Below are 26130 nucleotides of genomic sequence, written 5' to 3' on the forward strand. Positions count from 1 at the left end.
CAACGGTGAAACTAAAGCTAATCCCTGCATAGGATGGAATTTATTTCAACAGAAATGCAGTTACTGTACATCACATTCAAATGAATCCAATGTTCAGAGTGGTTGACAGGTTTCTCTCAATATACCTGTCTATATGAACATACAGTACTGTTTAAGTGGGTAGCAAGTTACCTTAAGTTTTATAATTTCAACTTTCTGCATGAATGGCATGATCTCGCGGCTCCTTAGTAGGCTATCTTGTTTTCTAACCTTTAAAAAATGAATTAAAATTTAGAAAAATATAACTTTCTTATTAATACCAGGTGAGCAGGGAGACCCGATAAACAGAAACATGTCTGTTCACAAAACAGTAGGTTTTGTGAAACTGAATGTGAACAGTTGAGAATGTGGCGCTAATTGTGGTTCAATAAAACAAAACAGCAGTAACAAAGGGACTAAAACATGCCTCTTGTTTTTGTTTAAGCTACACGCTCAATTACAATTCTTACAACTAAGTCAGACGACTCGTTTTTTTTTTTTTTTTTTACCTTTGCGAACAAATTTGGATAAACACTACTTTAAAGTAACTCCTTTTTCACTGCTGCCGTCTTCTTTTTTTTGCTCCTGCTTGTATATTCCAAACAAACCCTCATCTCTCCCTCTCCTAACTAAATCCAATGACACAAAGGCATCATCTGCCTGTGTATACAGAACAGCAGCAGCCACTTTGGATCCTGAATCTCAATGGGCTCATAGTGCTTCCGACGTCCATCTGTTCTGAGCCAGCCTGTGAGTCCTAAGCAGAATATTTTGATCCCCATTTTTTTTTTTTTGCAAACCTATCTGGATTTGCCTGCCCCCTAAGAGTCATTATTCTGAGTTTGCCCTGGAGTATAAAGTCTACATTCATTATGAGTGTGGGCGGCAACCTTTGTAATCCCCAAAGCACAGATGTATGCAGACAACATATTGCAATTTGGTAGCATAAAAGACTTGAGCCCGCTGTTCATTGTTGGTTCATATATCACAAGTATGTGTTTTTATTTACAGCAGAGCAAGCAGATCGCTTGCCAGACACTTGTGGTTTGACATTCACTCATGTTAAGCCTACACTTCTTTTTCAACATCACAATTTGGCCTGCTAGCCTATTTTTTAAGCTCAAGAAACCTTTAAATAAGGTTCAATTCTTAGCTTGATCATCATTTCTGTGTGCATGTTTCATATTTTTCTTCCTAATAAATTTATATTGGGTAATATTTTTGCCTTCGGTGTTTATCTTTCTTCGAATATTGTTAAAAATGACTGTTAGTACCAACAGGTAACACATAATTATTTCACGTCAAAAAAATGTTGATATACTAAAAAAAAAAAAAAAAAAAATCTGTTGATATCGTCACATTTTACCTGTTCAGTGACACGGCAGTAACATTAGCATTGGTCATTACTGGCAGGCTCATCCACAGAATGTCGGATACAGTGGCTGGTACACTTAGCCTATTTGGTTACCTGTTTGACAGGCTTGTTCAGGACACCAGAAACAGCTGTCCTGGCCTGTGTGAGCCGAAATAATTAGGCCTGTCATTTCTGTGCTCTGATTTCCCCTTCAGCCTGCTCAACAAAATGCTAATATTTTGCTTTCATTGTCACATTCACCTTGACACGGATATTGCCTCGGTGCATAACTGGATGAGATGACTCGAAATTTGCATTGTTCGTTCTAATAAATTTGCTTCCTCTGTACCTCGTGGCAGGACCCATCAGATAAGTCTCCCAGAGTGTCATCAATCATGGCCCAGGCTGACAGACGACTTTTGCCTTCATTTGTTACACCGAGGAACATGCTTAATTATTTGTACTGTAATTAGTTGGGAAAATGTCAGGAAATGTCAACTCTCTGTTCGCTGTGGAAGGGCTCCGCTTGAAAGCCACAATGACTGAAGTGTCATTAATGCCACGTAACAAGACGAGGATCAGCTGCAGGAGCAGCGAGAGAGAGAGCGAGAGGTAGGGGGGAGGTGGCTTCTTAGAATGTAATCATGGGGTGAGTTAGAGGGAGACACAAATCAGCCCTGCTAGCTTGCATGATAGGCATCTTATTAGCCAACACGTCAGCCAGCTGCATGTTTCAACCACATCTTGTTCCCCATTGCTGTTCTCACACTGGCACAAAAAAAAAGGCAGCAAGTGGGGAAAAGAAATGAAGTCAAGTAAACAATTCCGGCTTTCCCGCTTGCTGTCAAACCGAGCATATTTTGCAATGGTATATTGCCTGTCAAAAGCAGGCGTTATGCCAAACACAAAAACAATGAAGGGTAGAGCCATCCTTCCAAATGCAGCACTTTTACAATGCAATTAATAGCAAGTCAAACTGCACCCACAGAGATGGTATCACTAAGCAGGGTTACTCTTGCCAACACTGTAAAAGCTTCACTCTTTTTACCTCATGCCAAGATCATAATTATATCGCAATTATTTCCTTTAATTAATGCTTAATAAATAACCTTCATAGTATTTCATGTTAATTATTTTATGCAGATGGAGGCATTTACGAAATGCTTATTTTTTTCGCTTTTAGCCACAATTGCTTTACGACTCTGGACTGAACATTCAAGCAGGTATCCAAAAGGACAAGGTAATTTACACTTGTTTGAAAGGGGAGAAGGAGACAAAGAAAAATTGCAATCCCGTAAGGGACACCTTTTGTTTTGGATGAAAATATTTAGCATTATGAGGTCCCGAGGGTGCTTCGATGGCCATTCGTCTTTTCAAGGCCTCGCAGTGGGAGCATGGCAGAACAAGGCTCAGCCCGCTACCTTGCCCACCGACTGGCACTGATGGTCATCCAAGAGGCTCCTTAATTAGCCTGCAATCTGGCAAGGACCTGTGTTCCTGAGATGTGGCAGCCCTGTTTAAATATGATGCCAGATGCAATCCCACCTTCAGCATGTCATCTTATTGTCCTAGGGAGCCATGGGGAGAGAGCACAACATCCCACAACGCAGCATGTGTTATGGGATGTTGGGCATATTGTTTTGGGTTTATTCTTTTTCCTCGTTACTGTTTCACTTTGTGCCCTTCACGGAGTGCTCTATTTTGTGCCCTCAAAAATCCAGCTGTGAGGCAGATCTCACACAGAAAACCTGATGTGACCTTGACCCAGTGAAGTGATATGATTTGTGTAAAAGAAACCTATTGTACTGTAGCGCTGCACATGCAGACTAGGGATGGGAATGTGACTCAATTCTGTAGACACAAAATATACCAATAATAAATTCTTCAATCCTTCTCTAAATGCCCAAGAATCTGAATAATCTATATTGGCCAAACCACAAGTACATTTTAACTGGGAGTCGGTATCATTCTAGTACTACAGCAGCAACAACTATACATACAAATTTATATTCAGGACATGCATATAAATGTAGAAAGTACAGCGTATAATTTTGAAATAAAACAAATGAAATAGTGCTCTGCAAAGCGGCAATGCTACAATGATGGCCTGCCTACACCTAAACGCCAGCTACTCTGACCCTCTTGTCGATATGCACTCATTGGCATCATTGATGAGGCCAATGACTGCGGTGTCAACTACAAACATCGGCCGTTTGACAGCTGGATGCGATGAGGTGCAGTCGATCATGTTGTGAGGAAAGTGGAGCGGTGAGAGTACATGATTGCTGATTGTGCGTGTGAATGAAGAGCTTTCCTCCAGCGTTACCTGTTGTGTCCTGCCTGTCAGGAAGCTTTTAATCCACTGGCAAGTACCAAGAGAAACACTGAGCTGGAGGAGCTTGGAAGCAAAGACTTCACTCCAGAAGGTTTTGAAAAGGGACCCATTGAGGTGGTCCAAGATGTTGTTGTTTGGGGTTACTTGTGTTTGGCGATGTGTCCAGTGCATGTGCCACACACACAGATCTGCACAACTACAGCATTCGACATGCATAAATCAACGGCTCGTTGATGAAGTGCTGCTTCCATAATTGAAATATGCTGCCTCTGTGGGAGCTTGTGTGCAACATAACATCTTGATTCATGTTTGTGCTGTTGTGCCTGAACGTGAGAATATGACAGCATTTACACAGGTGCCATCTATGAAAATAAGAATTAAAATTAACAAGGAATTTTAATAAAATTACGATAAAGTAAATCTTTTTTTTTTCTTTCAGATTTTGTGACGCTCTCTGAAGTATGACCAGTATTACCTAATAGATGAGCCGGCTCTTGGTCCATTTGTAAAACCCATCCACATTCCTACTTTCCACATTACTACTTCCCAGTAGGCAAATAACATAAGGATAAAAAATCCCAAACTTGGGCAACATATTCAGAAAACATTAAACCCAACTCAGTTTGACCTCTTTTTATACAGCCATAGTGTAGCACTTGATAGTAGACTAATCTGCGATTCAATATGTTGAGCAAGAGCTGGTATTATCTAAAATGGTGTAAACATGTCCCAGAGCCTTCTAAGATTCCCTTCTTATAATAGTTTTACTTCACAACATATAAATACTGGATATGCTGTAATACTAACGGCCGCCTCTGTTCAGCTTGTTTTCTCATGTGCTTCCTCGAGGATTTATGCCATCATCGAACACAAATTTGAGTTGCTATGCTCAAGCAACGCCTGATAATCTCAGAGGACTAAATAATTTTTATAGGCTAGTCAGTAAGGCTCCTTTCATGCCATGGATTTATTTTTCCTAAATCCACTGATGCATCACGGGTGTCCGCTGACACTAAAAAGTCACAAGTATATCTTTTCCATACAAATAAGTAATTTATTTTGGGTGTGGGTGAGGATACGCTTGAAGATATGAGCATGACTAGACTGTAACAACAGGGATGTGCCCTAACAGCCATGTACAGTCAAAAATGTTCCAGAAAAACTATTATTGTGTTTGAAATGGACCAAATCAGCTATGCTATTGTTGTGCTAATTAACCACACAACATGTTTAATTTTTTGCAAGAATTTATTGAAATTGTTTTTAAGGTGTGTTACATTCTTAATCTTAATTCAACAATTTACAATATCTCCAAAGGATGATAAAAAACAAAAATGCAGGAGGCTTTGAGTATGAATTTAAATAACATGAACTCATTTTCATTTAAGCCACGCTTTAAAATTTCGAAGCCTTTATTCAGTAATAAAGGATGCACATTTCAACTATGAGGTAACCAACAGAATTGCCTGTCTTTCTGTCGCCTGTTTTTATAATCACACCTTTAAGCAATTGTAGACCCCCCTCCATATTCATTAAAGACAGACTTGTAATTTGCTAAAGGGAATCGTGTGTTCTCAACTTCATTCAAATGGCTTGATGGCACTGTATTAAAGTGGGCATCTGTGTTCTCACGGTATTAATCTCTTCAAGCACATTCCAGCTGCTGTGATGTGTGAGGGGGAGATAAGTCTTAAACAGTCTAAAGCTAAGCAAACCAGACAACTCTATTATTGGCTTCATAATTGCTTAATTAAACTTTTGTCACTAATCATTATGAGGGCAATAGAGCTGTTATACAGGCTTTCTGTCTAGCAAGCGGGCAGAAAAAAAAATCAATAAACGGTGTTGGGGAGCTGATCTAACCCCCTCCCGCCCCATGTCTCTCTTTCACTCCCCCTGCCTCTGTCATTCTTTTTGTCCTCCGCAAATGAAATTCTTAGCTGCCGGTTAGTGATCTGTAGGTCTGGAGCTCGACTGATATGAGCTCCCATCACCATTTGAATTGAGGGGTATTCAGTAGCACATGAATATGAACAAATGACAAACATAAATCTCTTGCATGAAGTACACCTTCTATCCCTTTATTATGGAACAATTGACCCATCTAAAATGAATTCTAATGCCAGGAAAGCATTTAGATTTAAATTACACCACGGGTCCCCTGGACCTGAGAAATGACGGCATAAAAAAGATTAATATGCTAATTATTTTTCTCCCCCTCCTTATTCCGCTTTTTGACATTTGCGTAGGTTTATTGTGAGCCTTGTAAATAAGATGACTGTTTTGTCAAGGAGGTGCCTTTTTGTAGTGTGCTTTAGATCACGAACACGCATCTAGCCGTGGCATTATCTTTATCCGACATCTTATTAATAGCTTATTACAATCTTCTTCCTCTTCTTGAAGTGCATCTAAAAACATACGCCTTTGCACGCGTTGAATATTTATTTCTCCCTACTGTCCCCTACTTTGTGCATCCAATGCAGACAAAAACAATGCAGATTGTTGGTTTCTCCCCCATCTCTCAGGACATATTTAATGTCCTCCCAGAGTAGTTAGAAGCACCCTTAAATGGGCCAATACAGGAGCTACCGTTTGTTCCAAGGTTCTGCCAAATGATCACAGTTGAAATTATGTTGCGTTTGACATCCTTTAATTAGCCTGGCTTTGAAAATCCAACTTTTCTCTTTGAATGCGTTGCCATAGGCAGCCAACTGGCAAGAGCGCAATAGGGGCAAAAGCCTCATTTCATAATTTGTAGGCACTTTAAAGTTGGCTAAGCCTGCATGGCAAATTGAAAAGTGTCCAAAATGTACGAAGGGGGAAAGGCTTTGTGTTACCATGAGAATACTTGTCCCCTATCTTGAAATCTGTGAAAGTATTTTGTATGCTGGGAAACTATTAGATTTCCGTTTATATGTGACATGGTATGCATTGAACAACAGTACAATTTTTGCTCATAGCAGTGATCAAATTTTACTCTAAAAGTTGCAAGTAAACATTGTGAAGGATATGTCACCCGATATTGGCGGTATTGGGATCATCATCCCCGCAGCACTGATTTTTAAATATTTATTTGATTGACTTTTTAGTGAGTCTCTTTGGAAGCCTTTTTTTTTTCAGGCATCTGTCAAACATTTTTAAACTGGGAAATGAAGCTAACGCAGAATTCCCTCAACGTTGCATTCTTTCAAGCTTATTTTACCACATAACATCTCTACACATTCTTGACCTAACTATCTTTAGGTTTTAAAATTTTATTCACAGAAATTCATTACACCTATCTATTGCCAATAATGAGGTAGTTATGCTGTGGTCAATCAAATGAGCACAAAAGACATTACTACAGCAATTATGATGACAGTGCTACGCAAAGTACACACTGGATTCATCTTTAATTGTATTATGTGAGACTGACTCGGACAAAAACAATCAATGTTAGTCAAAAGGCACGGACAAGGATGAAATATGTCAAGTAATAAAATGCATTTCAAATATTCCAAAATGACTACCTATAGAACATGAAAAAATAAAACCGCAAAATCCATCATGAGAATTATTAATTATAATAAGCTGGAGGGGGGAAAAGAAAAACTAAATATCATTTAACAAATTAACTTTCTTCAAGCAGTGAATAGGATTTGTTTCTGCAGCTCAGCTGCGAGTGAGACACTGTGTTAATGAATTACTTTCGAAAGCATCTGAAGAGAGACTTAATTACAGAGCCTGCAGTTCTTGCATTATTATGCCATATATCCCCAGCTGAATACAATTCAGCAGCTAGATAAACAAATTTCATGGCAGCCTTTATGGTCCTACTTTGTGGCCAACCATTGATACCAGTGTTAATTCGCAGAGCTACATGAAGCATGGCAGGCATGAAAATGTGGCATTGAAAACGAAATTCGTCATTTTCATCTCATTAACATGATGGGGGGGGGGGGGTGTAGTGAAATGCGAATACAAACTTACTTGCCTCAACAGTATATTAATTGATGGAGTGAACTAAGCACGGTGATGAGACATTCATTGCACATGGTGACTGATTTAAATTGGATCTACAGTGTTTGTATTGTGAAAGTGTATCTACTGATTTTGAGTGTGAGTGTGTTTGTGCTTTTCTATGCTGAGCTGCCATCACCAAGCCATCCAATTTTTTAAATTTTACTCTCAGGGACATTTGCTGTTGTGGATGTTTAAACTTTTCATGACTAGGTTTGTAAAACAACTTGGAATGTTACATTTTTTGAAACAATTTAAATATACGTTTATTAATGATACTTGAGGACACACGTAGCAGAAATCCTGTAACTACTAATTTGTTTCACCTCTCATCCTTCAACATCCTTTTAAGACTACTGTAGTTCTGTACTTCACAAAGTTAAACATGTAATCATAAGCTCAAAAGTTAGTCTTTTAAAATAATTATACAATGTGTGTGAAAACTGAAAGGTGTGTATAATTTGTGGACATTTATAGGTGTCTATATTTGCTATTTTCTGTATTTGTGATTACAGTGGAAAAACAGTCAGGGGCTTGGTAATTGCTGTGGCAAGTGGTCGGCCAATCAGTGATATGTGCACACCATATGCATTTCCAGATATTAAGCTGGAGTGACCCTTGTAGCAGGGATAGGGTCCTGCTACCCATGACCCCAACAACGATATCCAGAATAGAAATCGGTGGATGGGTGATGTGGTGCAATGTGACTCCGCAACAAATTACAACTAGTTTACCAAAAAAATGTAAATTGAATACGCATTTTGCACTGCCAATCAAAACTGACTATTAGTATGATTAAAGGTAGAACGTGCCATACAACTCACTTAATCATGATTGATACTATACAATATATATATTTTTTAATCCCAACCTTTATTCTTATACAGTAAATCATATAGCTTCTGTCCACGATCATCAACCAGGCAGACTTATACGCCTTCATTCTTTGTAACCACACATTCCTCGACAACCAATACAAGCCGGCTGCGGTCCCACTGCAACCAGTCTGATCCAAGGCCTGGCCCAGTGTTGAGCTATTAGCGCCAGTGGCAAGCCAGCCACAATGCACGCCGTAGTTGGAGCTCCAGCCCCATTGCAGTGTGGGGTCAGCAACTCAGCCATATTGTTAAGATGATTATTATGCCAGCCTTCTGTCATGGCTGATGTGGCTGGAGCACTTGGCTTGGTCATGACAGTCTGGCTCCTCACTGCCATGAAAGCAGCTTTGCTGTAGGCAGCTCAGAGGCCTTAAAACCCTTATTGTCTATCTTTTCCCCAGCAAGCCATTTTCTCTGCGCACTCCGCTCCACTGAATGATCGCGAGTCAGAGAGATGTGGAATGCAGGAGAGAAAGAAGGGAGAAGGAGCCAAGCACATTTAACTGCTTGGTCCAACGTATCATGATCGACATAGGCTTTCATGGCAGCTACCGCCTGCGTCCCACGGCGTTGTTCAACCCCTTTCTCTCTGGCAGCACTTGCATTTGAGCAGAATTTTGACACCACTGTGGGGAATTCCGCCGATTAAAGGGGACATATTTTGTACGCTCCCGTCTTGGCGCTTTGATTTTGCTGGGGAAATCACAAACACTTCATCAAGACAAGAAGACAGCTGAATTCTTATTTTTCTTGATTTGAACAGTTTAATTAGAGACAGTCAAAGTTGCATGTTGGACCACTCAAGCTTCTGTTTGTAAGATGCTGTACTGTAAAATCCAAATAACCGGTCCTTTATTAATATTTAGTTATTTAGTTTTAGAAAAATATAGTGCTACTTTACTATAAGGAACATTTCTTCTTTAATTATAGAAATGAAAAACATGCAGTTCATTGGTTGTGGTTGAACTCATTACTCTTTGACTAATTAAAACCAAATCCAAATGGAGATGGTTTGCAAATAATTTATCTGCTCATATTGTAGCTACACAGTTACATCTGCTGTGGTGCATGTATTTTGAAGTAGGAAGAAAAATAAAATATAATCAAATTGAAGATGTTTTTTTTAAGTGGCTTCTCTTTGTTCTTGCTGAGATTAATTACAATGTGTATTGATACTATCAACTATTGTCTTTGAAAATTTATGTCATATCACTACACTGTATGGGATGCTTATGCTCACTGTATTTTCATTTTACTTGTTCCTTCAACATCCTTTTCTTCAGTCATATTGTTGGCTTATAAAATTCCACACTGGCTGAAACCGGTCCTCTTATATGCTATGGCCAATAGCTATTTGCTTAAAATAGTTTTGATTGTACAAATATTTGCATTGTACTATGTCCATGTATGTGTGTGTGTGTCCTAATGCGTGCACTTAAATGCAAGGATTCTGAGAGAGTAATTCATTTAAGGGCCCCTCTTCTCTCTTCAGCTGCTCCCTGCCTTCCCCGTTAATTAGCCAAGTGTGGCTGCTACCTCTCGCTGCTCAGTTTGGGAGCGACACTTGACACAGCAGACATCAGAGAGATTTTTCAGGAGGCTCTCCCGGCGCCCCAACAGCTCTTAATTAACCACTTAGGTATCCCCACTTGTTCCCCCGGCCGGCACTTTCCAAATGGTAAGGAGGTTCTGTGCCATGGATCTAAACACTGGGGGAAGTGTGCTATCAAAAGATCTGGATAAATGAAGGCTTGTGTAAATTATTTTTAATGATTCCCTCCTGGCACATCATTATGTTTGTAGTTACACACAGACACTTCTGAGACAGCTCATCCTCACTAAGGTCATCAGCAGGACCAACAGTAACTAGCTGCTAGTCTGTAAATGGCTTATTAATTAGTGCTGTGGTTTTACATAGCTGTGAGCTCTGATATATAGTGCAAGGATTGTAATTGTGCGGAATTGAAAATGATGATGATGATGACTACGAGGATGATAACCCATCTCCAGGCTATTTATGCAAATTGCCTCCTCATATTAGAAAATCATTACCTATCCAAACAGTGCAACACTCAGCCTGTGTGAATTACAATGATGGATTTTATGATAATTGCGATATCATTTTTGTCCTCTCCCTCTGTCTCTTTTTTCTGTTCCGAGTTTGAAAACCATTTGGCCATTGTGAGCGCTATTAATTCCACATTAGTTAAAGCTGAATGGATGAGTTTATTCATTCTTCTCTTCATTTAGATGGTAAATTATCATAATTGTGTATAAAAGATCACATGATGTTTTTTTTTCTCTTTGCGTACATAGTCATAGTATTTTTGATTACTTGAGTTATTTGTTTTCATAAATGGCTTTACTTTTATTGACCACTTCTACCGGTTACTGACCTCAAAATTATATATACTATATGTATATTTGTGTGGGTTTGTTTGTGTGTGTGTGTGTGTGTGTGTGATCTACTTATTTTGAAGCGGCAATTCATTTTAACAAATTTTCAGCCTTCCTGTCCAGCATTGAGAGACATTGAGAGGGTTGAGTTAATTGCCCGCCAAGCTGGGTTCTATCAAGTGCTTTGTAGTTCAGCATTCAACTGGAAGTCCTCAGAGAGCGAAAAACAACTTTACATTCATGAGGAGAGCAAATACTACACAAGTCCTCCATAACCTTGATGAAATGTGCATTTCACCTTAGGCTATGAAAAGAGAACATAAAAACCCGGAATCATTACATTAAAACAGGTTCGCTCCCTGACAACTTTGAAACATCACCATGACAGATCAAAAAGGTCTGACTTCACAGTTATTTTATTCATGTTCATCTTTTCACTGAAAGTTTTGGCTTTAACAGACAGGCCAGTCTGTCTGTCTGTCATGGGGTAAACTAAAGAACACAGTTTGTTCAACAAAGTAAAAACATATTTGCCTGCTTTCCTCCCTGGCTCCGTTTCTCGTTTTGCTTCATTCTGTTCTACTACTTCTCTGTCAAAGGCGCTTTGCATGCTGAGAGCATGCAGACTGCAATCAACATCTGTTAATTTCTGTCTATTACCCAGCATTGTCGTAACATACAATCACGATGTTTTGTTTGCACGGCTGGACTGAGACTTATGACCCTAATCCATCATCTGCTTGTCATAGTTTTATGTGTTGTCTGCGCGGCTCCCCACAGTCCAAAGCAAGCATATTACAAAGCTCTGTCTAAGTTATTGGCCAGCTGCTTGAGCTGTGCCCAGCTGAAGAGGTCATTGTGTTTCTCTCCCCACATCCCTCTCAGAATTTAAAACTGTAGCATAGGCGATGCCAAGCATAATATAAACCTTATGTCCGGAGCAGAAACCGTTTGCAACCGCTGTGTCGGAATACTTTAACAGAGCCTGCATCTTCCGCATAAATTCAGAAAATAGCGTGCAACTGCGAACCAAATCAAGGTTATTACGACAGTGATAGTGTCTATATAGATGTGCCATGAAACCTGTTTTTCATTGCCCTTCACACATGCATGCCACAAAGGTCGATTTTAGATTGATAGTTTTTCTCTCCTCAAATTACAACAAAGCATCAGTGACTTGACAACAAATTCAAATGAAATGTTCAGCCTGTCAAGTTGACATGCCATCCATTCCAGTAGATCTTGATTTAAAGCCGTATCGAATATGATAGTCAATGTGAAGTACACTTCACAAAACATAGAAATGAGAAATAAAACTAAATGAAAATTTCTCACACTGATGTAAGAGTCCATTTTGATTCAAACTCATGACTGTGTGAGTACATTATAGTCATCAATGAAGATATGTTGCTGCAATAAACACTGCACGATAGTATGACATATGCTGCACTTGACTATAAATTTAAGACCATTGTAATAGTAACAGGCTTAAAACCTTAGTCCAAGGTGAAAGGGTTTATTTCTGTAGAACATTATCCTCTTGAGTGATATCACTCCTAACTGGAAAGATGTACATTTTCCTAACTCAACTACGTGCTGATAGACACAGGCAGTAATTCTCCTTGTTGAGACACAAAAAAAAAAAAATCCCTTTGCTTATTCTGCAGGTAACAGCCTGAAATGGAGCAGACCTTTACCCCACAGGAAAGGATGCACTCACCCTGCTTTGCCATTTATTTATTTTTACTGTAAAACACATTGACCTCCCCCCAAGCATGTCTCTTTTGACTATTTGGCTACTTCCTTTTTGTTTTATTTCATGGAGCAAACCCAGAATCTTGTCTGCCTGATCTGATGTGGACTTTCTGGTCCCATAGTTATGTATACGTTTTTTTTTTTTTTTTTTTTTTGGGGGGGGGGGGGGGGGCAGTTTACTTTTTCCTAGTGAACAGGTTATTGGATGCCAAGAAATGAATGCCATGCCATCTTTAGAGACAAAAGACACATTCTAAGAAAAGTAGTCTCCATTAGAGTTGTCTGTAGCAAAATACTGCATTTACTGCAAAGCAATGTTTTTTGTGAGTTTCCAGTGACATCTTTATTGCATTTGTGCCGTAAAGGAAAGAATTTGCCATTCTTTTGTAGGCACTGATGGATTTTCCTATGGACTTCATGCAGGCACAGCATTACCGTATGTGATTATATAACAATTATAAAAGGGGGGGAAATTATGATTCTTCTAATATTTCTAATTCAATGAATTTAAAGTTACAACTCCCTGTGGAATAATAGTACATAAACGGGTCATGCATTATTGTGGATGTCTTGGCTGGAATTACTCGAAGATGACGGGACAATGTATTCACAGGTTTGTAAAACATATATATTTTGTTTACATCTGTGTCTCCTTCCCTAGTGAATTTGTAAAATCAATCTGACAGAAAATAAAGCCCAACAACTAATACAGTTAATTGTCTTAGTGCTTTTCTGGCGAGCCCCTCCTCAACAGCTGGTCATACTGGCTCATGGCATCACTTCAGCCAGCCTTTGAGATAATAACTTTTGCATCTGCCAAAGAAGTGCCTGTGACTGCCCACAAAATTTACAACTCACAAGTGGAAACAGAGAGACTCCGACAGAATTTTCTATGCACGGCTCTTTGAATTTTATTAATGTAATGCAAACACAGTCGCACCAACACATTAAATTGTTGATGTTATGCGAATACACTCTGGAATTGCAGATCCTCATTAACATTATTTGCATGTTAATCTGCATCTTTTTAATTAGTGATATTATTTATGCACATAATTTTCACTCGGTGATGCCAACTTGCAGGCACATTAATTAATCTACAGAGATGCCAAACTGTTTTCCCTCTCTTTTTATTTGTTTACACCGTGTTCTGGATTCAGGGGGAAGTTGAGGGGGGAAAAGAGTAAATAACTAAAATATGAATAAAAGTATAAAGACAAGATTAAATAAAAGTCATTTTTGTTTTCATAATTTATATTGTATATTAACCAAATGTCACATTTGTAATATCATCTCCCCCATTCCTCGTCTCTTCCCTCCAGATCAGTTATTCAGTTACACTACCTTGATGTATTATTAAAATCCATAATGGACTCACGAGGCTTCCGTTGCCTCTCTTCTTCATTTATAGAATATAGTCAGTCTTATTCTAATTTCACTACAACACCGTCATGCATAGGCAATGAGCCCCCAAATCCAACCCCACCACCTTCCCAGCAGCCCCAGCGAGATACGTCCACCTCGATGGACACACAGCCACTGAATAAACACTCTGGTGCACCGCTCCAATGTTCAAGATGAGATTTCTGGGATGATACACTATGCAAAGCACAGACAATAACACAGATGTTTGTTATGACGACAACTACTTCTACTACGACTACTATGCCAAGTACTACTACTACTACTACAACTAGTAATAGTAGGCGTAGTGTCTTACTGCTGTATTACATAGTGATGGTGAACTTTGGCCATTTTAAGACTGTTACAAAGTTACATGCTTAAGGTATCCATTTCATTTGAGTCACATGTTGCAAAGTTTTGGTACCGTCCTCACATTCACCGGACAATGTAAGGGATACCAACCTAATGATATCCAAAAACATGAACTATGGCGGTTTTGTGATGCACTTCAATGACTATTATTAGGTTTTTACTGTTCTTCACGAGGGAGTGACATTACCTTGCGAAACTGTGATTTTGGGTAGAATGATCATAACAGAATGTGCGAACATTTTTATAGGTCTGTGCAAACAGGATTTGTGTTGGCCATTTTTATTCTGCTAAAAGAAACACATTTTCATTATTGTATCTGTTATTGCTATCATTTGCGCGCTAACAAAATTTACAATTTAGTTTTTTCCTTGTCTTGTGATCCCTTACAAATTTGTGAACCTACATTATAAATGTCTCATGAAATATACTTTACATTTTGTAGGAGCATATCTTATTTTAGCATTACTTTTTGTCTAGTTACGGCCTTTCAAAGTTGGAGCAAAATGCTACCAAGCAGCACTACCAATCTTATAGCATTCCAAAGACCTCATTTGGTTTTGTCCTTTGGCAGCTGAAAAGACAATTTGTAATTATTGCAGACAATTATGCGAGGAAGTGATATCTCCAGAGTGGTTTAAGATTTCTGCAGCGAGACTTGTTGCAGTCATTATGGGAGTGAACATCAAGATGTCCCCTTGACCTTAGTGACAGACTGAGGGCTTGCCCTGAACAATATAATCTCCAGGCTCGATTTCCCATGTCAAGGCGGGAGGGGGGTGGTGCCTGAACGGGATTTTAATCCTAAACTAACCATGCTGCACATTGCACATAGTGTTCAGGTGAAAAGTTCTTTCCACCACTCTATTATACTCTGGCAAGTTGGGTTTGTAACCTGAATCACTGAAAAAATAATGTGTGAACCCCCACTACTGTATAGGCATTACATTGTAACAATGTGTTCCTTTCTTCTTCTTGATGCCACCGAGTCCTCTTTGATGCCGCTCTGAAATGACTGAGCACCACAGTCTATTTTTTGCCCATTCAGGCGACTCAATAGCGAGTCTGTCTCGCCTGTTTGTTTTCAGCTAATTGCCTCAAGATCTAATAAGTTGGCGATGATGTATGGTGAGTCACCCATGACCCCTGCCAAAAGAAATATTATAGCACACTAAGAAGGAAGGCACGGGGACTCTCTTTATCAGTCTAAATATTTCTAGCCTCCAGAATTCCCAGTTTCACATGTTTGGGTCATTCAGTGTCAGAGCAAGGTCATGACAGCCCTGTAATTACAATATCAGGCAAGGCATTTAGGACAAGAAAGAGGAAATGCAAGGCTTGTGTGTCAGACACTGGATCATGGAAGGCTGTTTTACAAAAATGTGAGCTGACATTAGCAATGAGCACGAGTGAAAATGGGCAATGTATGGCGCTCTCTGATCAGTTATAGATTAGTCAAGCAAAACAATGCAACATACTTAATAAAACACTGCCCAATTATTGAGTGAAGGGGTTAAGCAAATTATGGCATCTCCATAACAATAATGGTATGAATACTCCGGCATATGTTGGGACGCAAGTCGATTTTGATCAAGCGGTTGCCTGGCCGAGGAGTGTATGACGTTGAGAGCCTGAAAACACCCAAGAACCCCAGGATACATCATCGCATTCCTCCCAGTGCATCCACGAGGTGTGTCTTGCATAGTATACCACTTAGGTTGCTGCAATGACCATGCACGGTTCTCATGCATTTTGATTTCATATCACTGAGGGTAGTTATTTATTTATATATTTTTACTGCTGAAGAATCTGATATGCCACCTCCTGCTCTTATTTTCTGAATGGCAGACACCGGTTTAAGCCAAAAAGCTATTTCACCTGCATTAATACACAATGAATAATTCATAAATCCCAATTATTTGGAATCATTTATGCAAAGAGTGTCACACATGGCATACATAAAGCATTAAGGACGGTTAACCCGCAAAGTAAAAATGGGATTCAGAGAAGAATGGAAGGTCACAGCAGAAAGTCAAGAGTTCTTTTTGTTTTCAGTATCGCTATTGTATCTCACAGACACCAAATATTATTTTATCCTCGTCAAATGTATCTCAGTAAAATTGTTCTTGCATCGTATCGTTTCTATATATATATATTTTTTTTTTAAATCACAAGCTCAGATCATATGGTCGCAGCTGCTATATTCGATGGAACAATGATTGCACAATGTTCAAGAGGGGCCGAAAAGGAAAACTAGACATTCTTATTATAGTCCAATGAATGTTACGTTTCAGTGGTGGACGAACCGACTACTCGATTTTACTGTGATCTCCTTATCTAAACAAATGCATTATGATTGGGTTAGTGGGAGCGCTTCCCAGGAGACGGACCGTCCCCCTCCCTTGTCACTGACAATCTTCCCCACTAATCCTGTCTTAGAAGGGTCTCTGTTAACAGGGATAAGGCATTGGCCTGGTATCCTAGGCTAGTAAGCTAAAGCTTATGTACAAAATGCTATTCAAGAGGTGCTGCCTGGAGCTATTGGAACCGTGTAGATGTCCTTATTATTCAGCCAGACTAAATTCTGAGGAATTTAGCCGTGGCTAAATCGTGGGGACTGATGTGGACATGTTCACTGATAAGGAATGGGGGCCGATGCTGGAAGTCATATTTGGAATCAAATTGATATGTTATATAGTGTGCAACATGGTGAGCTGGTCTTTTCTATCACATAGTATTTTCCAATAAAAAAAAATGTATAAAATCTCAAGAAAATATTCTGGAGATGTTGAAATCATCTGACAGGTTCTGGTCACCAGTAAACTACAGAGTTGAAAGTTAAATCATCACGAAGGGTACCATTATTGACCTCTGTCTCTTATGGTGAAGAAAAGTGCTTGACGCTAACCCTCAGTCAATTTGCTCCTTCTGGTGTGAACAAAATGCCTCTCAGTTTCACACATTTGGATGGATTAAGCTTTTAACACTTGGTGAAATCCAGCACTTATTCTATAAACACTCGTGAAGTGTATGCGTCAGAGGATCTATATGAAGTGTGACCGAGCTCCAAAAGACCGGAAACAGCAGCACATCTGTTCCCTGGTGTGATAACTTTGACCACCTCTCACGCATTGTGATTCAATAGGACAGAACAAGCAAAGTGTTTGTTTCAAGTTTCTATAATGGTTCTTAACATGTCTGAACAGAAATTTGTGAAATATCTGTTAATTAGTATATAATGAAACTAAGGTCTGTAAAATCTGTCTTAGTTTTAGCATATTGGCTGCATCTAATAAACTACTCCGAGATACATTTTACATTTTTACTGAAGTATTGTACCCACAGATCAGCTTAAGAATGCAAATAAATGTCAGAGCAGAGTTTCTACATTTGCCAATGTCAATGTGTCATATGCATTGGATGTGCAACGATGTGGTTAAAATCGCAAATGTGTTTGGATTTTGTCACAGTAAACTCTTCCATCAAAGTGAATGCCTTCTAATGGCAGAGGATATAGACCTCCTGGAAAAGCTTCTGTCACAGTGTAGTTTATGCCTTGTGTTTACAAGCCTCAAAAAGGGGTCATTGATATAAAAAGCAAAACACTCAAACCTGCAAGGCCTTTTCTTTATCTCAACTCCAGCAATCCAGCAGCGCTCGAGGGCTGAAGCCGACAGGAAACTTCACAAGCAAGACACACGGGGTGGAAGAGAGGAAATCTGCATGCTGGAAGAAACAAGATGGACATAAAAGATGGACTAAATTGCAGTGAGGACTTTTCTTGTCAAAGGCTAATGGAAACATTTCCACACAACACAGAGAGGAGACTGCAGTCTCTATTATCAGAGGCGAGCAGACGGAGCTGGCAGCCATTCCAGAGAAGCGCTGAGATGTGCACGCTGGCCCAGCTTAGCACCCTCAGCCAGCCCCTCAGGCCTCCACCTGAATTATCTGTGTCAACAGGTTCCAAAATGCCCAGAAGACTCACATCAACAGAAAGACAGAGGGAAATCACACTTACAAACTAACTGTGCTTCTGCTTTTTCCCTTGTACTTTTTGTCTTACACTTGAACCTTCCCATTGTAGTGCCCAAAGTAGTTCTCCAGTGACATCACTTTTCTAATCATCAAGACTATCTTATTATACAATATGATAATTTAATTGTGTTGAAAGAAGACAGAAAATTATGGCAAACAAACATAATGGTTGTCAGTAGGTTTTCATCTTTCTACGAGACATTTTGTTGATGTCACAGAATGGAGTGGGGCGACCAAATGCAGCTTGGACCAAAGGGTTTATTAAAGGGAAAGGGTTAGTGGAGAACAGAATAAGAGGAAGTGGCAAGGACAGACAACAGTGCAACCGATCGGTAGCATACAAAATAACAGCGTGGGCCAACAGACGGGTAGCATACCGGATATCAAAGAGACTAGTAGGGCAACTGGTTGGGCAACAGATAGGGCAACTGGGAGGGCAACTGGGAGGGCAACAGACGAACTGGCACAGAAGGCTTGGTGTGCAGGGTTTATATAGGGCGGCTAACGTGCTGGGAGCAGGTGTGGAAATGAGATGCTGACAGGACGGGAGTGGCAGGAGGGATGAGCTGTCCAGAGTACTGGTCATGCAGACGTAGGACAGTTGACATTTGAGTCATCTCACTCATGCCAAATTGCTAAATATTTTTCAAATATGTACGTATTTCTCTAGTTAATTCTCAGGAGGAGCTACCATATGCACGCTCACTGACACCTCAATTGCTCCAAAGATTGTGAAAAGGCGAAAACTTTGGTCAGACTAAATCTGGATTTGTCTGTTTCTGTTAAGTAAACAGGGAGGGAGGGGGTAAATATCAAGATAAAAACTGATTATGAAGGAAAGGATGGGTTGATCAGAAAGCATCAAGGCATATGCATTGGCTGAATTCTGCAAATACAACAACAACAAAAAGCTGAATATATAGATTGCATTATTTAAAACTTCCAAAGTGGTAAACAACCAAGTTGGAGAAGGCAGACTAAAGAGAAGCCAATCTTATCTGCCAATCTTCCTCTTGAGTCATTCATTTATAATAAGCCTATCTGATAAATGTTTTAATAAACTTACTGCATAATTCATGTGTCAGGCCTACTTTTAATTGATTTACTGCAGAATTGTACCGACGATCAATGTACATATGACCTCAAGCATTTCCCTAAAGGCCACATTAGAAATAAAACAACTAAAAAAAACTCAGTTTTAAATAAATTGACACAGAAAATTGATTGGATAATTGATTGACTGATTGTTTGAAGATGTGGATGTCAGACTCACACATTTGCATTTCCTTCTGTATTCATATTTTTTTATTATATGAGGCTGGTATACGGTAAGGTACAGGTCACACATGGAGATTTAACATCATTCATTCATTCATTCATTCATTCATTCATTCATTCATTCATTCATTCATTCATTCATTCATTCATTCATTCATTCATTCAAACTGTGTGGAAAACAATCAACCTTTATTACAGAGAAATATATTTGTTCTTTAACAAGTGAGGAGGACTAGCTGCAGCACCTTTTTGTAAAAATGCATATAATAAATATTATTCCACCAAAGTCTGCTGGGAGAGGCTCCAACTCACTCATGACCTTATAAAGAGAACAAACAGTATGGGAAATGAAAATAGTGTGTATACTAATCCACTGCTCATTTGAGATTTGTCTGATGACAGCATAATCACTCAAAGGGTTCAACCACAGTCAAACAGTCAATGCACCACCTGTTTAGAATGATTAAGCAATTACATTCTGGAGTCAAGCATATCCTGGTAACCAGAATATTGCACTATTTCCAAGATGATCAAATGTGATATCACTCACAGAAGCCTTTATCACTATAACATTACAAAGCATCCACACAGGTTATACCATTAGACAAAAAAAAAAAAAAAAAAGAATTAACAACTATAGTATCATGCAAATATGTAACCTCGGGAGTATGAGTAGAATTAGGATGACATCAGAGAAATAAGTGTAGTAAGTGCTATCATCCTCTGGCCATGCTGCGATACCATTTTTTGAGCATGATCTTGCCTTGCCATTTCCTAAAAAAGTCCAATAGTTCAAGTTCATAAATGTTTGGCACCCATTTCATGGCATTTGTTTTGTTTTACTGAATAATTCTAATAATATGAATAAATATAAAAAAAAAATTGCATTAGTGTGAAAAGATATCTCACAACATTTGCACAAAATAATTTTTCATGTTTTACTAAAAGGTTTTACATGCATAACTGATCACTTTAGTTAGCATGTCTATCATCTTTATTAATGTGCAGAGTGCTAAAATGGCTTTAGAAACTTGTATAGATTACACATATTATGTATCGTGCATGGTGTGTTTACATGAAATCCACTCGCCACACTGATGTCATGCCTTCACTAAAGTTTTCCAACAACTTTTTTTAGTGGTAAAATGAGAGCATCATCTTGAGGTTTTAACCAGAAACACACCAGTGCCAAGTAAATTGAGAATAGCAACCTCCACAACAACAAACAAACATGACTCGTTGTAAATCACTCCCTCGACACACACACACATACCCACAGATATAAACAAACAACAAAACATAAATAACAATCAAAATGACACCCTGTTATGCTCATGCACTTATCTCATTAACTGAAATTTAATTTATGTATTCAGTTCTGTGTAGAAAAAGTCTAAAGCAACATGGGATTATCACATTTAAAACACTTAACACATATGTATCAATTATTTCCTATGCTGTTGAATCAGAAATAGATTTGTCTCTGTCTTAATTGATTATTTTGCTCCATCTGCAGAATGTGCACACAGACAAACGCACGCACACACACATGGAGATCCCCCTGGTGTATTATTTTGACCCCATGGCCGTCCGTTTTACACAGCCACTAACCTTCCAGTGCTAAAAGCAAGAGTATTTTGCTCTAAGGAATTAGCAGGCAACCTGTGCAATAATAAGACAACCATGCAAGCGCCTTCCCACACACGTGCACCAAATTAGAAGGAACACACACATGCATTGACAAATAGTTGTGTGAAAGAGGCCACAGGGCTGGGTGTAAAACCAAAGTTGATTGATTGCTCAGTAGGAGTAACTGAAATATGCCAGGATGTTGCACTGACATTCAGTTTTTACGTTGAGAATGAGGCAGTTTGGTTCAAATAAACCCTTAATATATTCAAGTAAATACTGCAATTCATGCAATTAGGATGAATGTCATCTATTCATTCTTCTTCCCTGCTTACAACCTACTCACTTACTAACTGGTTTACTCGCTCAGACGAACTACTTCATCTCAAGCCAATTAATGGCCTTGCTGTCTCCTGTCCAGGTAGCGCAAAACACACTTTCACACATGCTCGCCAGCCTTTCGTCTCTCTGAGCTTTAATGCAGCCCGACACCAGTAATGCTGATGATGACAATAGACACTAAATATGCCTCTTTCCTATCTCCTCATTCTCACTGCTATTAATCAACAGTGAATGATTGTGCGTGTGTGTGTGAGAGAGAGCAAGAGAGAGCGAGAGAGAGAGAGTAAAAGACGCTCAGTTTGGTTGGTCATTTACACCACAGAGTAATTATCTGGCATTAACTCATTACACTGTCCCAGATGTGGCTATGAATATCAGTGTTGGAGAGACATATTAATAGAATATAGAGTCCAGGCCTCGTCATGCTCACATGAGAAGATGCACACAGTGCAAGTTTGTGCATAAATTGATGAACTGATTGGCTGAAGGATGACTATGTGCTTATAAGTATTTAGCATTACAAAGTTAAAAAATGCAATTTGTTCATCTTTCATCAAACCAAATGGTGGGTGTACTTCTGCTCTAACAGCCCGCCAGCCCCAACAAAAAACAAGTTGCAGACTACCTGCAGTATCACAGGATAAATGTTTACTTTACCAACCAGTGTATGCCAACTTCCCAGGACTGTTATTTTCCTCTTTCACAGAACAACTATCTGAAGAAAACACAATGCAAGAAATGAGACAAATATCTTGCTGTTGAGGCCTTCTCCAAAGAGGACCATTTAACTATGCTCGAGGCTCATCCAGTGTCAGGCAGAAAAAGAGACTATGAGAGGGGCGTTCATCTGAAATGATGCATGCTGACACACTGAGTGATAAAAGTAATCACTTTATATCATCTTTGGTATGTGTGGTTTTTATGAATGCATAAAGGGATGTGCTCAATTAAAAAAAGGTGTGAATGCTATCCTGTAAATGTGTGCAAACTACACAGTATGTGAAAGTATTTACATGACTGTGTGTGCGTGTGTGTTTTATGCAGCAACTGGTGTGACTCGGAGAGCATGTGCCTACATGTGCTTCTACCCTTTGTGTGTTTGACGGCGTCTTATTAAAGTGTCATTTAGACAGACACTTCTCAGAGTCTGGCCCCAGGCTGCCTGATAGATTGTAATCATGGCCTAAATTACTACTTTCCCAAGCTGTAATAATAGGCTTTGAGTGTGCGTCTGAACATGTGGGTGTGTGTGTGATACAGACACAAAGAACCTCATCACTTGTTGGCATGTGTCTGTTATGAGTCTAGTGAATGTAACAATCTACCTGATTGATTTATTACTCACTTTGCGACTCACCTGTCCGTTCACTTTCATTCGATACAATGATATTGGCCACTAGGCTGTTAAAAATTCACAGTCAATTTATGTTTGTTTTGCCTTTTTTCTTTTAATTCATGTATCTCTATGATTCCCAAAACTAGCTCTTAAAAAGCTCTCTTTGTTCAGTTGTGCACTGTACTTACTGGATCAAAAGTATGTTTGTTTTGCATCAACGTTCATTAGATTTACGTATATGCATCTTGTGATCATGAGGTTTAGGGGGACAGAGAACAGTTGGCTTTTTAGGGGAGGGAAAAAATCCATTACTTTGATGTGACAGTGATGACGGCAGTGTCTGGCAACACTTCACTGTGTTGAGCTGTGACTCCAAACTACTCAAAGAGTCTATCTCTGTAAAGCTTCCATCACTTGACTATTTTAAGATACCATGGAGTGATGATGACGTGCACACTCATATACACCCACATATGGAACAATTACAAACATACAAGTGTTACTATACTTCCTTCCCACTAACACCTGCTTACAGACTTCTTACGCCAAATCTGTTGCCCTTTAGTGAAGTGCAAGAGGAGGAAAATTTCTTTCCCCACCTCCATTACCCAAAACCCATCCACCCACCTGCACTGCTCTTCGGTGGCACTTGCTGCACACTCTGACCTCCCAGATTACGTCTTTTCACAGTATGGCCACTCAGAAGAGGATGTCAGCATTAAACGGACCAACAGAAGACGTCATGTTTTATTTCGGTGGTGCGTGTGACTCATGGCAGCTCGCATTGCAGGTTGGAGTAAGAGATATGAAGGAAAGGAATTGGGTCTTATAAGAAGCCTATGAATGGTAATGGCATGGTAACGTATTCGTGAGTACGTTTTAATGTAATATGCAAAAAAAAAAAAAAAATGTTTATCCCACATTGGCAGCTCCATGCTTCCGTACTATTGAACATACGTGAAAGGAGATAAAACATGCAGTTTGCTCGTGACTAGTGGGACAAAATGCCTTTGACAGGTCGTCTCATAAGTTTCAGTCCCAGAAACTGTTCAGTTGCAGCTTAATGAGTTAAGAAAATATAAAGAGTGAAGGGCACCATGTTTTTTTTTTTTTTTCCAGGACAGTTTGATTTAGGTTTAGATTATTTTCTTTGTATTAATTCGGTTGGTTCACAAAAGTAATGTTTGATTTCATAATATCCTCTGGAGTCATCTTTTTGGCCAGTGAGGTGGCAACTTGGTTGGTCAGCTGCGTGCCGTTCCTGTCTGATGATTGGATTTGCTTCTCATGTGTCTGGAGCACGCCCCAGTATACCAGGATGAAGCAGATTAACGAGATTTTTTGTTTATCTATGCTCACTTTCTCATTCTCTCTCCATTCTTGGCACTGTTATTGGACGAATGTGATAATTCCCTTGCACTTCAAACGCAGCCCCCCCTAACTAAGACACCGCTTAAGTCTCCTCCGAGGAAAAGCTGCCTGCCTTTGCACAGATGTCTCTGATTAAATCTCAGAGAGAGAGGGAGAGAGAGAGAGACAGAGAGAGATTGAGAGATTGAGAGAGAGCGAGAGAGCGAGAAGCGACCCTTTCCCTCTCATTCTCTCTCACCCATTCCTCATGTCTCTCTATCGGCCTCTGTTAGCTCACTCAACTGGCTCATGCCAAAAGAGCCTTGGGCGACGAATAAATTGCTTTGGTTTCTGCAGACAGAGAAGTTGGCCAAGACAAGCTGAATCAGTGCATTAGATGCGAAGGCCCCCTCATAGATTGGAAGTTACCCTTTAGCACAGTCATTGACCGTGAGTGATGATTATGACTAATTGAAAGAGACTTTTGCTACCTGTAACACAGCTGGGGGGGGGGGGGGGGGGGGGGGGACTGTCAGCGAGTGTAGAACAGTGTGAGTTTAAATGGTGACAGCAAGGACGTACAAGAAGTAATGACCCAACACTTAAATGTAAAGTCTACAGCTACTCATTTACTCAAATAATAGCACTAATCTATTTGCCTATATAATAATGTTTAAATTTGTTCTCAAAAGCCGTATAACCAGGGGTGCACATAAGCGGTGTGCAGGTGCACTGTAAATAAATAAAGTGTAGCAAATACAAGTGTGTTTGCAGTAGTGCAGAGTAGGGGGTGTTGTATACAAAATACATTTGGACGAAGTTATAAATTGGGCCCTTCCCAACCAATTGTATGACCATGTTATAGAAGCTGACGTCCGCCTTCCTGATTTCCTCTCTGGTCAGAAACTATCGCAGGAATGCTCGGTGCTTTGCTCTTTTTCACCATACCAGCAATCAAATCAATTGATCACAAAAAAAAGTGCATCAAGCCATCAGGTAGTCCTTTGAGAACCACACCAAAATTGTTAGACGCAGCATTGTACACGACATTTTTCAATCTGACCGGACTGAAGCTCAATATACAATTTGCGAGAGATTCTCTGCAATTTAGAGGAGTGAAAATCAATGTGTTAATTGTACATTTATGGACAAACCAACCTAATTTCCCCCAATCTGGAAACAAGAAATAACTGCCAGTTTCTGCAGGCTTCATTACAGCTAGAGCACCACTGGTAGGAACTGTGTGTGTTTTTACGAATGAGACGCCCCTCTTGGTTGTGTGTATCACCATGTAGTTGCAAATATATGTTAATAAGTTTGGATACGTGCATGCCTGCAGTTGCTTGTGTGTGTTTGTGTGTGTTAGAGAAAGAATAAAGGCTTAAACTGAGCGGATAAATGCCAACGACAAAAACATCAACCACACATACACCCCCACCACCATCCCATTTACACCTGGCACCGGACTCCCTGGCATGAATGGTGGTCACAGGAGTCGCTTCAGATCATCTCGAAGGGTATTTGATGGCCATGGTTGCCTTTTGCAATAACCTGGCAAGGTCCAAATTCATTAGGGTAAAATTTGGCCCCGGCTACAGTGCTGTAGTGCCCAAAGCATTTGGCCTGGATGCACTGGGTCGAGCAGCAT

The 26130-nt window shown here is 39.6% G+C and overlaps 1 protein-coding gene across 1 annotated transcript in view; it reads right to left on the reverse strand.

Annotated features, from left to right (window-relative positions):
* irx2a (iroquois homeobox 2a) overlaps positions 1 to 26130 on the reverse strand; it is a 209656-nt gene that overhangs the window by 49717 nt on the left and 133809 nt on the right. Inside the window, exon 6 of the mRNA XM_049729563.2 lies at positions 18122 to 18235. The gene's annotated coding sequence lies outside the window, so the exon portion shown is untranslated. The remainder of the gene's footprint in view (positions 1 to 18121; positions 18236 to 26130) is intronic.

The sequence above is a fragment of the Syngnathus scovelli genome, chromosome 9 (genome assembly GCF_024217435.2).
Source record: "Syngnathus scovelli strain Florida chromosome 9, RoL_Ssco_1.2, whole genome shotgun sequence".
Taxonomy (NCBI): Eukaryota; Metazoa; Chordata; class Actinopteri; order Syngnathiformes; family Syngnathidae; genus Syngnathus; species Syngnathus scovelli.